The sequence below is a fragment of the Fulmarus glacialis genome, unplaced genomic scaffold (genome assembly GCF_000690835.1).
Source record: "Fulmarus glacialis isolate BGI_N327 unplaced genomic scaffold, ASM69083v1 scaffold12297, whole genome shotgun sequence".
Classification (NCBI taxonomy): domain Eukaryota; kingdom Metazoa; phylum Chordata; class Aves; order Procellariiformes; family Procellariidae; genus Fulmarus; species Fulmarus glacialis.
The window spans coordinates 67544-77333 of NW_009221317.1; positions in this window are offsets into that span (position 1 = coordinate 67544).

Here is a 9790-nt window from a genome sequence, read left to right on the forward strand (position 1 = left end):
GACATTTAGAGACTTATCCAAAGCAAACGTCAGAGCTTAGCCATGGCTTGTGAGGTTAGTCCTGCATCCTGATGGATGTGGGGATGTGGGATCCCAGCAGCTCCACAAGGCAGTGGAGCTGCCAGCCCGCAGCTGAGCATCCTTGTTCTGGGCCATGGAAGGGCCATGCTCCTTTCACTGAATGTTAGTGAAAGGAAGACAAATTCCTGCTCTGTTACACAATGTTGAGAACAGAGAAACCTCTAAGTTTCTCCATTTTACGCATCAGAGAGGATTTTACTGCCTGCCGAGGGAATGGATGCTCCTCTGTCCTGTTGTGTGATAGAACCGTAGGTGCCAGTGGGAACACACAGCAAACAGTGCTGTTGGTCTCTGGGCCAAGGCAGCCGGCACCGGGCATGGCGGAAATGTCTCACGTACGGGAAGTAAAGTGTCTCGGGCCTTTCCCCCGGTTCTGGCTGACAGCTGCCTTCGGAAAGCCCAGAGCCGCACTGCTGGTCTGTACGTGCTGCATGCAGTGATGAGAAAGCTCGAGTACCTATGCCATTAAAAACGCGTGTATTAGTTACCTGGTTATTGCTGCAAGGGCCCACGAGGTGGCAATAGCAGGACACTGCTCCCTGCTCGGACACGGCTCCCATGCAGCTTTTTTGTCCATCTTTTCGCCCTTTGAAACAAAGAGATTCTGTTGAAGACTGGGGTGCAAAAGTGTTTCTTGCAACTGGTAATTTCCACCTTGTTGGTCTCTGACTGTAAAACAAGTGTCTGGTCCATCGCCGGTAAAAAAGCACTACATATTTTACTGAGAGCGAGTGTTTGGTACCAGTCCAGAGGACTGGCGTGTCGGTGTCCCAGTGGGTTGGTATCTACCTGGGTGTCACCAGTGACCCTTTCCCCGGAGGTGCAGCACTCGCCTGCTGACTGCCCTGGTACCAGAGCTGTACCTGGTGTATCTGGGGTAAGAGCTGGGGAAGAAAGGATGTTAAATCTTCTCTGGCTCAGCTTTACTGCTTTTTTGTACTGACTATCTAAACTACATATTTGTCAAGCCAGAGAGTCTGCAGCTGCTAGTAAGTGAAGCCCCAATCTCACCTAGATCTTTAGTGTCTGTAATGCAAATAAGGATGATAAAACTCTCAGAATAATGAAGATTACACTGCCATTCCACCTTAGGAGTCTGACTCTCCACCCCAAGCATATGAGGTGCTCTGTGTTTTACACCATTGCCAACAATAAAGCAAAGCTCTAAGGGTGGAAGGGTTTGGGCCAGGCTCAGTGTGTGCATGTGCAAGGGAGGGAGCAGTGGGACATCACATCCCAAACACAAAAGGAGATGGAGACTGAGGAGCAGTTGCATCTTGAATCCCTTAAATCCAACAGGGGCTGAGCATTATGGCCAGAGCAACCCAAAGATTTGAGAATGCCAAAAAGTGGCTTTGTGTAAGAAAAAAAACCTGTGAGCATGCACTGGGAGGGCACCCTACCCCACGTACTAACCCTAGCTGTGTTCAGCCTCCCTGCCTGGTGCTGTTATCAAGGGTGATGGGAGCTGCCCGAGGACAGCCTGTCCCCAGAACACGGTCCATCACCATACTGCTGAGTAGGTCGACCAGAGAGAGGAGGAACACCTGCCCTCGTGGGCTGAGGGCTGTGAACAGCCCACCTTGCATCACCTGGCAACATCCCCCCACCAACAACTTTTACAAGGGCAGAAGGATGAATTAATTGGGTGCTGGCTATGTGCTGGAAAAGACAAGGTACAAGGCAAGCTGCTCAGTGAATGGGGGCTACATCACCCTGACAGGTATGATGTGCAGGGGCACAGACTGAGCTTTGGGTTTTGTGCTTCCCCAAGGACATTACCCTAAAACACCTCCAAAACCACCACAGCGCACTAGCAGGAAGCACCATTGAAAAGTGCTCCCTATAGAAAGCTGTTACCAAACTTCTTTAATGCAAATAAGTAGTGGTCACTGCAGCCCCAGGTTGAAGCACTCATTAAGCAGTGTTAAATGCTGGACAAACTGGGCTTTTTATAAATGCAGAGCAGAGAGACAAACAATTAAGACCAAAATCTAGCAGTTCTAGGAGTTTTCCCCCAAGGACATCTCAGGGTCTAGCGGGGGGCGCAGTGCATACCTCCTCCCTTACTGCTGCTGTGGCTGGTTCCTGCTGGGAGGATTTGGGCTCATGTTCCACAAAAGGTGTGCTGAGGAACCCAGTGGCTCCATAGTTGCGCTAAACCCTGGCTGAAATGGCCCACTGAGCCAAGCAAACAGCCTGCGCACTCCCACACCCCCCTCGAGTGTCAGTAGGAAAAAGGGATCTGTTGGTCTAAAAAAGCTTCTTTAATCCCATTTGGCACAACCCTTGTCGTCAGGCTGCGCTTAGCTATGACTGTGTAGAGAGCTGAGAACTGATTTGCTTTGATAGCGGGATGAAGTGTTTCCTTGAGCTCTCTCCATGCACAGCTGTGGATGAACAGGAGGCGCTCGGAAGCTGTAGACTGTGGGTGGCAACCTCTGTGGTTCCCATCTGACACCAGCTCTTCCCTAGGTTTCTCTTTCAGAGCCAGGAGGCAGCTGGATTTGACTTGACTGTCCGAGCAGAGATTGAAGCTTTGAGGTTGTCTGTCTGGCACTCGCTGTGCGTGGGGTTGCCATGGGCTGGTACCCAGCTGTTGGCACAGTTTCCTCCATCACAGCTCACAGACGGTGCTGGTGGGACCTCCTTACTGCCCGCAGGTTAACTGAAAGGCACCTCCTCTCATTTCTTCTGGGTGTCCAGCCCAGAAAGCCTGAAAGCAGGCAGTTATAAGAGTCCTAGAGTGACGCTAATATTTTGCTTTTATGAACAAATACTTGCAACCAAGCCAAAGTCAATTGCCAGCTCTGTTGGGAGAGAGGATCTAGCATCAGAGGAGGATCCTGATTCTGTTCTTGGTTCACCATACGACCTTGCAAATAATGGCAATACTGGCCCCAAATGGACTGGGATAAGGTATTGGTGGCTGTTGTTGATTAAAGAGCAGGATGTGTTTCAGACTCAGAAGGGTTGCTTCCTCCAGACCTCGCACTGGCCCTCCATCTGGCCAGTTCTTACCTAGTGACTCTGAGCAGACTTTGCTGACGTGGGCAGCCAGGTTTCTTTGCTGGCTGTGGAGGAAAAGGCAGTCCTTGCTGTCGCTTAGAAGAGTGTGACTTGCACAAACTCTAACAAAGCGCACGGCATTACAGATGTGGCCGTGCAATGGTCACAGCACATTCTGCCTGCCCTTCTCCTTTCTCCCGTGAGAACAAAGATGCTTTTGCTGCTTCAGGTCAGCTCAAAAGCCCAAAATGTGGGGCTGTTTCCCCAAGTAGGTCCTCCAAGTGACCCCTAGGCTAGATAACTAACATAGATACGCTACATCAGTTGACCAAATGTCCCAGTTTGCATCTCCAGGCTATGGAGCTCATACTAAAGGCTGTGGGACGGCATGTGCTGGAGACTTACTGCCCACAGCTCCCTCCCTGCTGGGGGTGTTTGTCCTCTTGGGACAGCGCTGGGGAATTTGCTGACTCGGAGGTGATGGAGAGGGAGCACGAAGACTGAGTGGTCCAGAGGCGGGGAACTGCAGAGCAGCCAAGTCTGGGGAGAAGGCTAGCAAAACTGTATTGTTAATTTTTTAAAGCTCCAGGCAGTCAGAGGTTTTGGGCTGTGAACTCTGCACTGCTTCTGACAGTAGCGTCGCAGTAATGCTTCTGCACAGCTCTGCATCCAAAATGGGAGCAACTAGGAAAATTTGCACAAACTTGGGTAAAGGATTGGTTCTGTGGGGAAAAGTAACTCTGAATGCTGTTGCGTTGTTGGCCCTATCATTGCTCATGGATAAAAGGTGGAGGCTTTTCAATGATGAATTTGTGTGAAAATTAGTTCAAATGGTTTAACAGAGCTTTGAGGGCAGCTTGGGAGCAGCTTGAATATGAGACAAAAGAAGAAGGGTTAGACAATGGAAGTCCAGAGCAATGATAACCTGAGCACATGGGCTTGGGGCTGTTTCACTTCTACAAGAGAATAGGGGTGTTTTGCAGGCCCAGGCTGGGGGGCCAGCGGGGCTGGGGGCCTCGGGACACAGTCCTTCCTCAGCTCTGTGCCACCATCCAGTGGTGCTTGTGCTTGGAGGACAGCCCTTTCCACCTTGGTGCATCCCCCCAGTTCATGGCCCTGCAGCTCCAGTGGGCTGCAAGGAGGGGCACCCCAGCTCTGCAGTGCCTGGTTGTGGGCCCCCCTCTCTGGGGATGGGAAAATGCCTTGCTGGCTGGAGGAGAGCAGGCTCCTGTGCCGTGACCCACCTCGGAGCCCCCGCCACAGCGCTTGACAGGGGCCCCTGACCCCCGGTAATCCCTGCTTGTGGGGATATTGAGTTTTCTGTTTGCTTTGCAAGTGTAATTGGCCAAGACGCTGTGAAGGGAGGAGAGAGTGCTCAAGGGAGAGGTGTTAAAGAAATAGGAAAACATTATTAAGAGTGTTTTAAGTCAACAGTTTCCCTTATTAGTACTTTCATGATGGAAAGAAGCCACTTTAGGTCTATGCAGTTGCACTGGGCCACCATGTCCAGACCCCTGTAGACATCCACGCAGAAGGCTTTGCTGTCTTGTGCATCCCCTCGGCATCACCTCTATCTCTCTTCCAAGACATGCAGTGCCTTCTTGGCTTACAAATCTCCTCTGGCTTCTTATGCCCTGCTGCGAAGAATATGTAGAGAAGGAGGACCTTATATGAAATATTCGCTTTGGGGGGTTGACCCTCCTCCAAGGCAGGCGTTGGATACAAAGGGAGATGTTTGAGAAGAGAAGGGGAACACCAGATGTGGGATATGACCAGCTGAAGGATGGTGCCAGGGAAAGAAGAAGGTGGTGCCTGCATGAAGGGCTTTGCTGTTGTCAATTCCAAGCATTCAGAAAATCTGCCTCCACACCAAAAAAGAAATCAACGGCATCATTTTTTGAGAAAGGATTATTTTAAACAATCCTATGGTTGGGAACCTCTTCATTTGCTCCTGAGCAATAAGCCTCTAGGCTTGTCACAGCTCACATTTCCCAGCCTGTCATGGGGTCAAACATGGAGTGATGGAGTTAAATGAGAAATCGGTCTCATGATTGCAGGAGCCAAGGCCTGGAGAGAAAAAACCCAAACAAACCATAAAACAGAACAAAAGAAAGTGCCAGCTATTCCCAGGTTCCTGATAACATCATCAGAGGTGGCAACACTGGACTTCATAAAAAGCCTCGCTGAACTTTAGGGTCAGCCTCTAACAACGACAGCTCTACCCTTTGTCCATTTGTTCCTGCATGCCTGGGGAGTGACGTGTGGCTGATTATTATTGCCTGGGTGATGGCTATCTATGCGCAGCTCTCAGATACCAAACAGACCCTGGACTAGCCTTTTCTGTGTTTAAAAATCCCAGCATAGTGATGGTACACTTTCATTTCCAATCTCTCTACACAAAGTGTTGCCTGCACTGAAGGGAGTGGATTCTCCCGGCATCCTGCAGCTGTGTTATTCAGTTGGGAGCATGTTCTTTTATATTCCTGGCTTTTCTCACCCACAGTGGCATGTGTGCAATGCCATTTTTTGCTCCCAACAGTGTTGCACCCTGATCCCTCCAAACATCTGCACCGAGGTAGCAAGATACCCTAGGAGGTTCTGTGCAGACAGTAGTGGCACCAGTGCGGGGATGTAGCCAGATCTCCACTCTCATGGGGGCAGGTGTGAAGTGACCTGGAATTTCAGGAGTCCATTCCTCAGTCCCTATCCCACAGGAGTATTTTTCTTCTCTTTTCTCTGTATTCCATGGAAATATGATGTTTTTCCCCATTGCAGCTGGGTGAAGCTGTGAGACCCCTGAAGACAGGCAGAGAGGGGAAGTGTTTGGAGGGAAGATATCCAGGGAAAACCACCTGCTGTTTGTGAGACAGATGCATCTCAACCAAAGCAAACTCCCTTTGACAAAAGGGAATCCTTGTCAGCCTGTGAATCTTCCTGCTAGGGGAAAGAAAGGGATAGGTCTCCGGTCATGGACTTACCTTAACTGAAGCAGGCTGTGTGCTCCCATGAGGACACAGGTGCCGGTGGCTTAGCTCTGTCCCTGGACACCTCCAGTATCACAGTTGCTTTTCTTTCTGCTCCTTATCCCCAGGAGCTCAGGAACAGGCTGCCCATTTTCAGCCAGACTTGACAGAGATGTCCCAGAAGGAGTTTTTCTCTTGCAGGCTTGGGATAATTCAGACTGCTGGAAAGAAAAATCTCATAAGTGCCTCTGCTGAGGGCAGACACTCCACATAGACTCATAGAATCATTTACGTTGGATCATCGCGTCCAACCATAAGAAGTGAGTCCAACATGAAGAAGCAGCACAGCCTTAAACACCCTCTATCTAGGAAAGAAGCTTTAATCGAACCTCTGGCTCACTGTGAAAAAAAGATCTGTAGGAAACCATTGTTGGCACCTATAGAATTACTTGTATTTATTTGTTTGTTTTTAATGACAATTAAATTGTTGTTTTAATTAATTGTTTTAAATGACAAAAGAGCTTTTCTTGGACCCTACTTGTCATTAAACCCCCTCTGGCTTCTTTGCAGGGGCATTTGCATGGGTAACAGCAGCACCCGCCAGGTCTGCACCCAACCAGCCTGGCCAAACTCTGCAGCGTGAGGGCAGGTGCAGCCTGCAGCAGGGAAGGAAATCCCCGCTGCCCAAAAACCACAGCAAGGCGAAGAGCTGCAGGGAGAGCGGGGAAGGCATCGGAGTGTCCCGGGCAGGAAAGCGTCACCCGTGAGGTTGGGACTGCCCGCTTAGGACCAGGACAGGAAGGATTTGGAGAGGGGTGGCTGGAGAGAAGGGAGAAGGCTGAGTAATGGCCAAGTTAACCCTTCGCATGCTGGCATTTTCCAGGCGGCGAGCCAAATGACTGCTTGGGAAGATGTATATAACACATGTCTGCAGTCTCCAAAGGGTTATTAACTGTGCAATAATGGCCATGAAACTTGGCTTCCTCGACGTACATTTAAAATTGCAAAAAAATAAAACACGAGTTTCAGAGGGGGAGAGGGCTTGTTTCCTAGAAACTGTGGGGCTAAATCCGCTCTCTCTGTGATGGTGAGAGGAGGCGAAACACCACCACCACCCCCCCTGGGCTGGGGTCAGGGGAGAAATGCAATCACCACAACAGGATCACAGCCCCCTCCTGCCACACGCGTTATCCTTACCAGTAACAATTTCAAGACATTTCTGAAAAGCCCCTGGTGTTAAATTAATAAAGAAAGTCTGTGTCTCAGTGGAGCTTTGGGATTTGGATTCAATAAAAACACTGCTGCTCCTAAGACAGTTTCCTCTTTTGTTGTGTGGGTACCTCTGTGGGGGCTTGTCCCTTGCTCCTGGCTCCAGCCCTTGCCAACACCAAGGCCTGCCTGTGATGTTGCCCCTGTTGTGGGGCGTTGCAGCCTCTTGGGCCCCTGCCCAGACGCTCTGCAACTCTGCGATGCTCAGCAGGGACTAGCCCTACCCCAACGCAGTCTGTGCTGGCCAGCCCAGCCACTGAGTGAGTCCTTCCATGCAGTAAGTTACAGACTTCTCTTTATTAGTGCCCCTCTTCCCCCACACTATTAAATTTATTCTTTCTCTGTATTGTTATTATTTTCTTGGCAGAGGACTTTGGAAGGTGGGAGAAAGGATCTACTAAAAAGTTAAGCAAATCTAAGCCCCCTCGTCAAACCCTTTTGAAGGAAGAGATGAGGCACTGGCTTCGGTCCCTTTAGCAAATGAAGACGGCTGGTGGTCTGGGTTTAAACATGACTGTTCGGGGCTCAGGCCAGATTTGGCAGCTCACAAATCAAACTGCCTCTTGGTTCTCAGGAGTGGACAATTGCCACGGGCGGAAGAGCTGTGGGGGGAGCTGCTGCCCAGAGCTGCTGTGCCAGCCAGGGCCCTGGTCTTGGAGGGAGGCACTGAAATTGTTGGTTCACAACAGGTCAGGAGAGAAATTCAGGCTCTGAGGTTTTGTTTAAACCATGTTACATTACACTATTGACATACAGCAAGGCAGTCCCAAACTGAGTTTTTGTCTAACTTCAATGGGTTCTGAGCCAGTCCTTTTGCTTTGGTAACTTACTTCTCATTAGAGAGCAGACTGAGCCTTGAAAGAAACAGGAAAACACAGACCTGTTAAATCTCACCTGATCTCGTGTTAAGAAAGTGAATTTGAGCCATGGGTCTTGGCTTTGCTCAGATTTTGTCTGCTGGGAGCTGGTTGCAGGTCCTCAGTTTTGCTCTTGTGCTGACTGCTGTAACGTCCTCCAAGTGCCACCACACTGGAGAGACGAGGAGCTTCCCCGAGACCACAGTAGGAGGTGGGACGTCTGCGTGCACTCATGCCCGTATGGTGCTGCAGAGGCCCTGCGCAGGGTAGGTCTTGCCGAGGTGCTACGCCAGCCCGCCGTGTGCTGCAGGGTGTCCCTCGTCATCCGGGAAAAGCACAGCTGGCAGGGTGAAGGGCTAGAGGCAGCTCTAGGGTTCCAGCTCTCAAACAGCCTCTCTGCTTGTCACAGGAGCAGATCTCAAAGAAAACATGGTTCTTGTTGCCTGTCCAATGCCTGACAGAGAGCAAACGGTGTTAACCCACTCATCTCTCTTACCAGTCCTTTTTCTAGATTCAAACGGTCCTTTTCTTAGCACTGCCCCAGTTGCCTGCCCTCGCAGGGATGAGCATCCAAATCTAATTCCCCTTGCTTGCAATTCAGAGCCATTACCAGTGTCAGTACAACTCTGGACAATTCTTGTGTAAGTGCTGCACTGTGATCTGCCAGAGTCATTCACACTCTTTTATGGGTCTTCCTTTGAATTCTTCTACAATTTCAGTAACAAAGTTGCAGATTTTTGCAGAAGTTTAAACTTCAGGACACTGCTCTGCTGGGCCACAGCAGTTTAAAGCTGCTAACACGTTGAGTCTTTACTGCTTTCCACAATTCAGCCACACCAGGAGTGCAGGACCCGATCCAAAGCCCACGGAATGCAATGGAAATCTTTCTACTCTTGGAAATCACCCTACTGCTTTCAGCAGCCCCTGGACCAAGCTGACTTCTCCTGACCCCTGGGTAGTTGAGGACACGCAGGACGTGCCCCAATCATCAGGTAGGAAGGAGCTCTTGTGGCTGCAGGATCTCAGTGAAAATGGGAATTTGTTGCACCTGGGTGAGGATGTGAGTGTCCCCCGCACACAGAGTGGCAAGGGAAAGGGAGCTGGCAGGTAGCTTCCTCCTCTTCTTCTTCTCTCAAACTGCCCTCTTCACTAGCTTGAACAACCTGTCCTCCCTGATTGAAATTAGTGTCCCTTGTCCACCACTGTAAAAATCATTTTTTATATCTCCTGAGCTTTATGAACTTGTTTCTTGTTTTCATCCATCTGATGAGTACTTCCAGGAGTATGTAAGGTCATTGCCTAAAATCTTTGTGCATTATTGCCAGCCTCATTTTTTCCTGGTCTTCTGGCGGTGGAAAAGGCTGCAGGAAATGAAGGAATGGGTGAATTTTTCAAGTGAGCTTCTGTAGCAGTGTCTAAACTGTTTTAGTAATGAAAAAAAGGATATGCAGAAAACATGACGGAGGAGATGACCAGTCGGCTGCTTTTTGTCAGCCCTCCCATGCCTCTCGCTAGGGTATTTCCAGCGGCTTCATGGGCACCAAACCAGTCTCCGCTCTCGGAGAACTGGCTGCAGAAAGGCCACCACAGGGCACGGGGAGGGACCGGCCC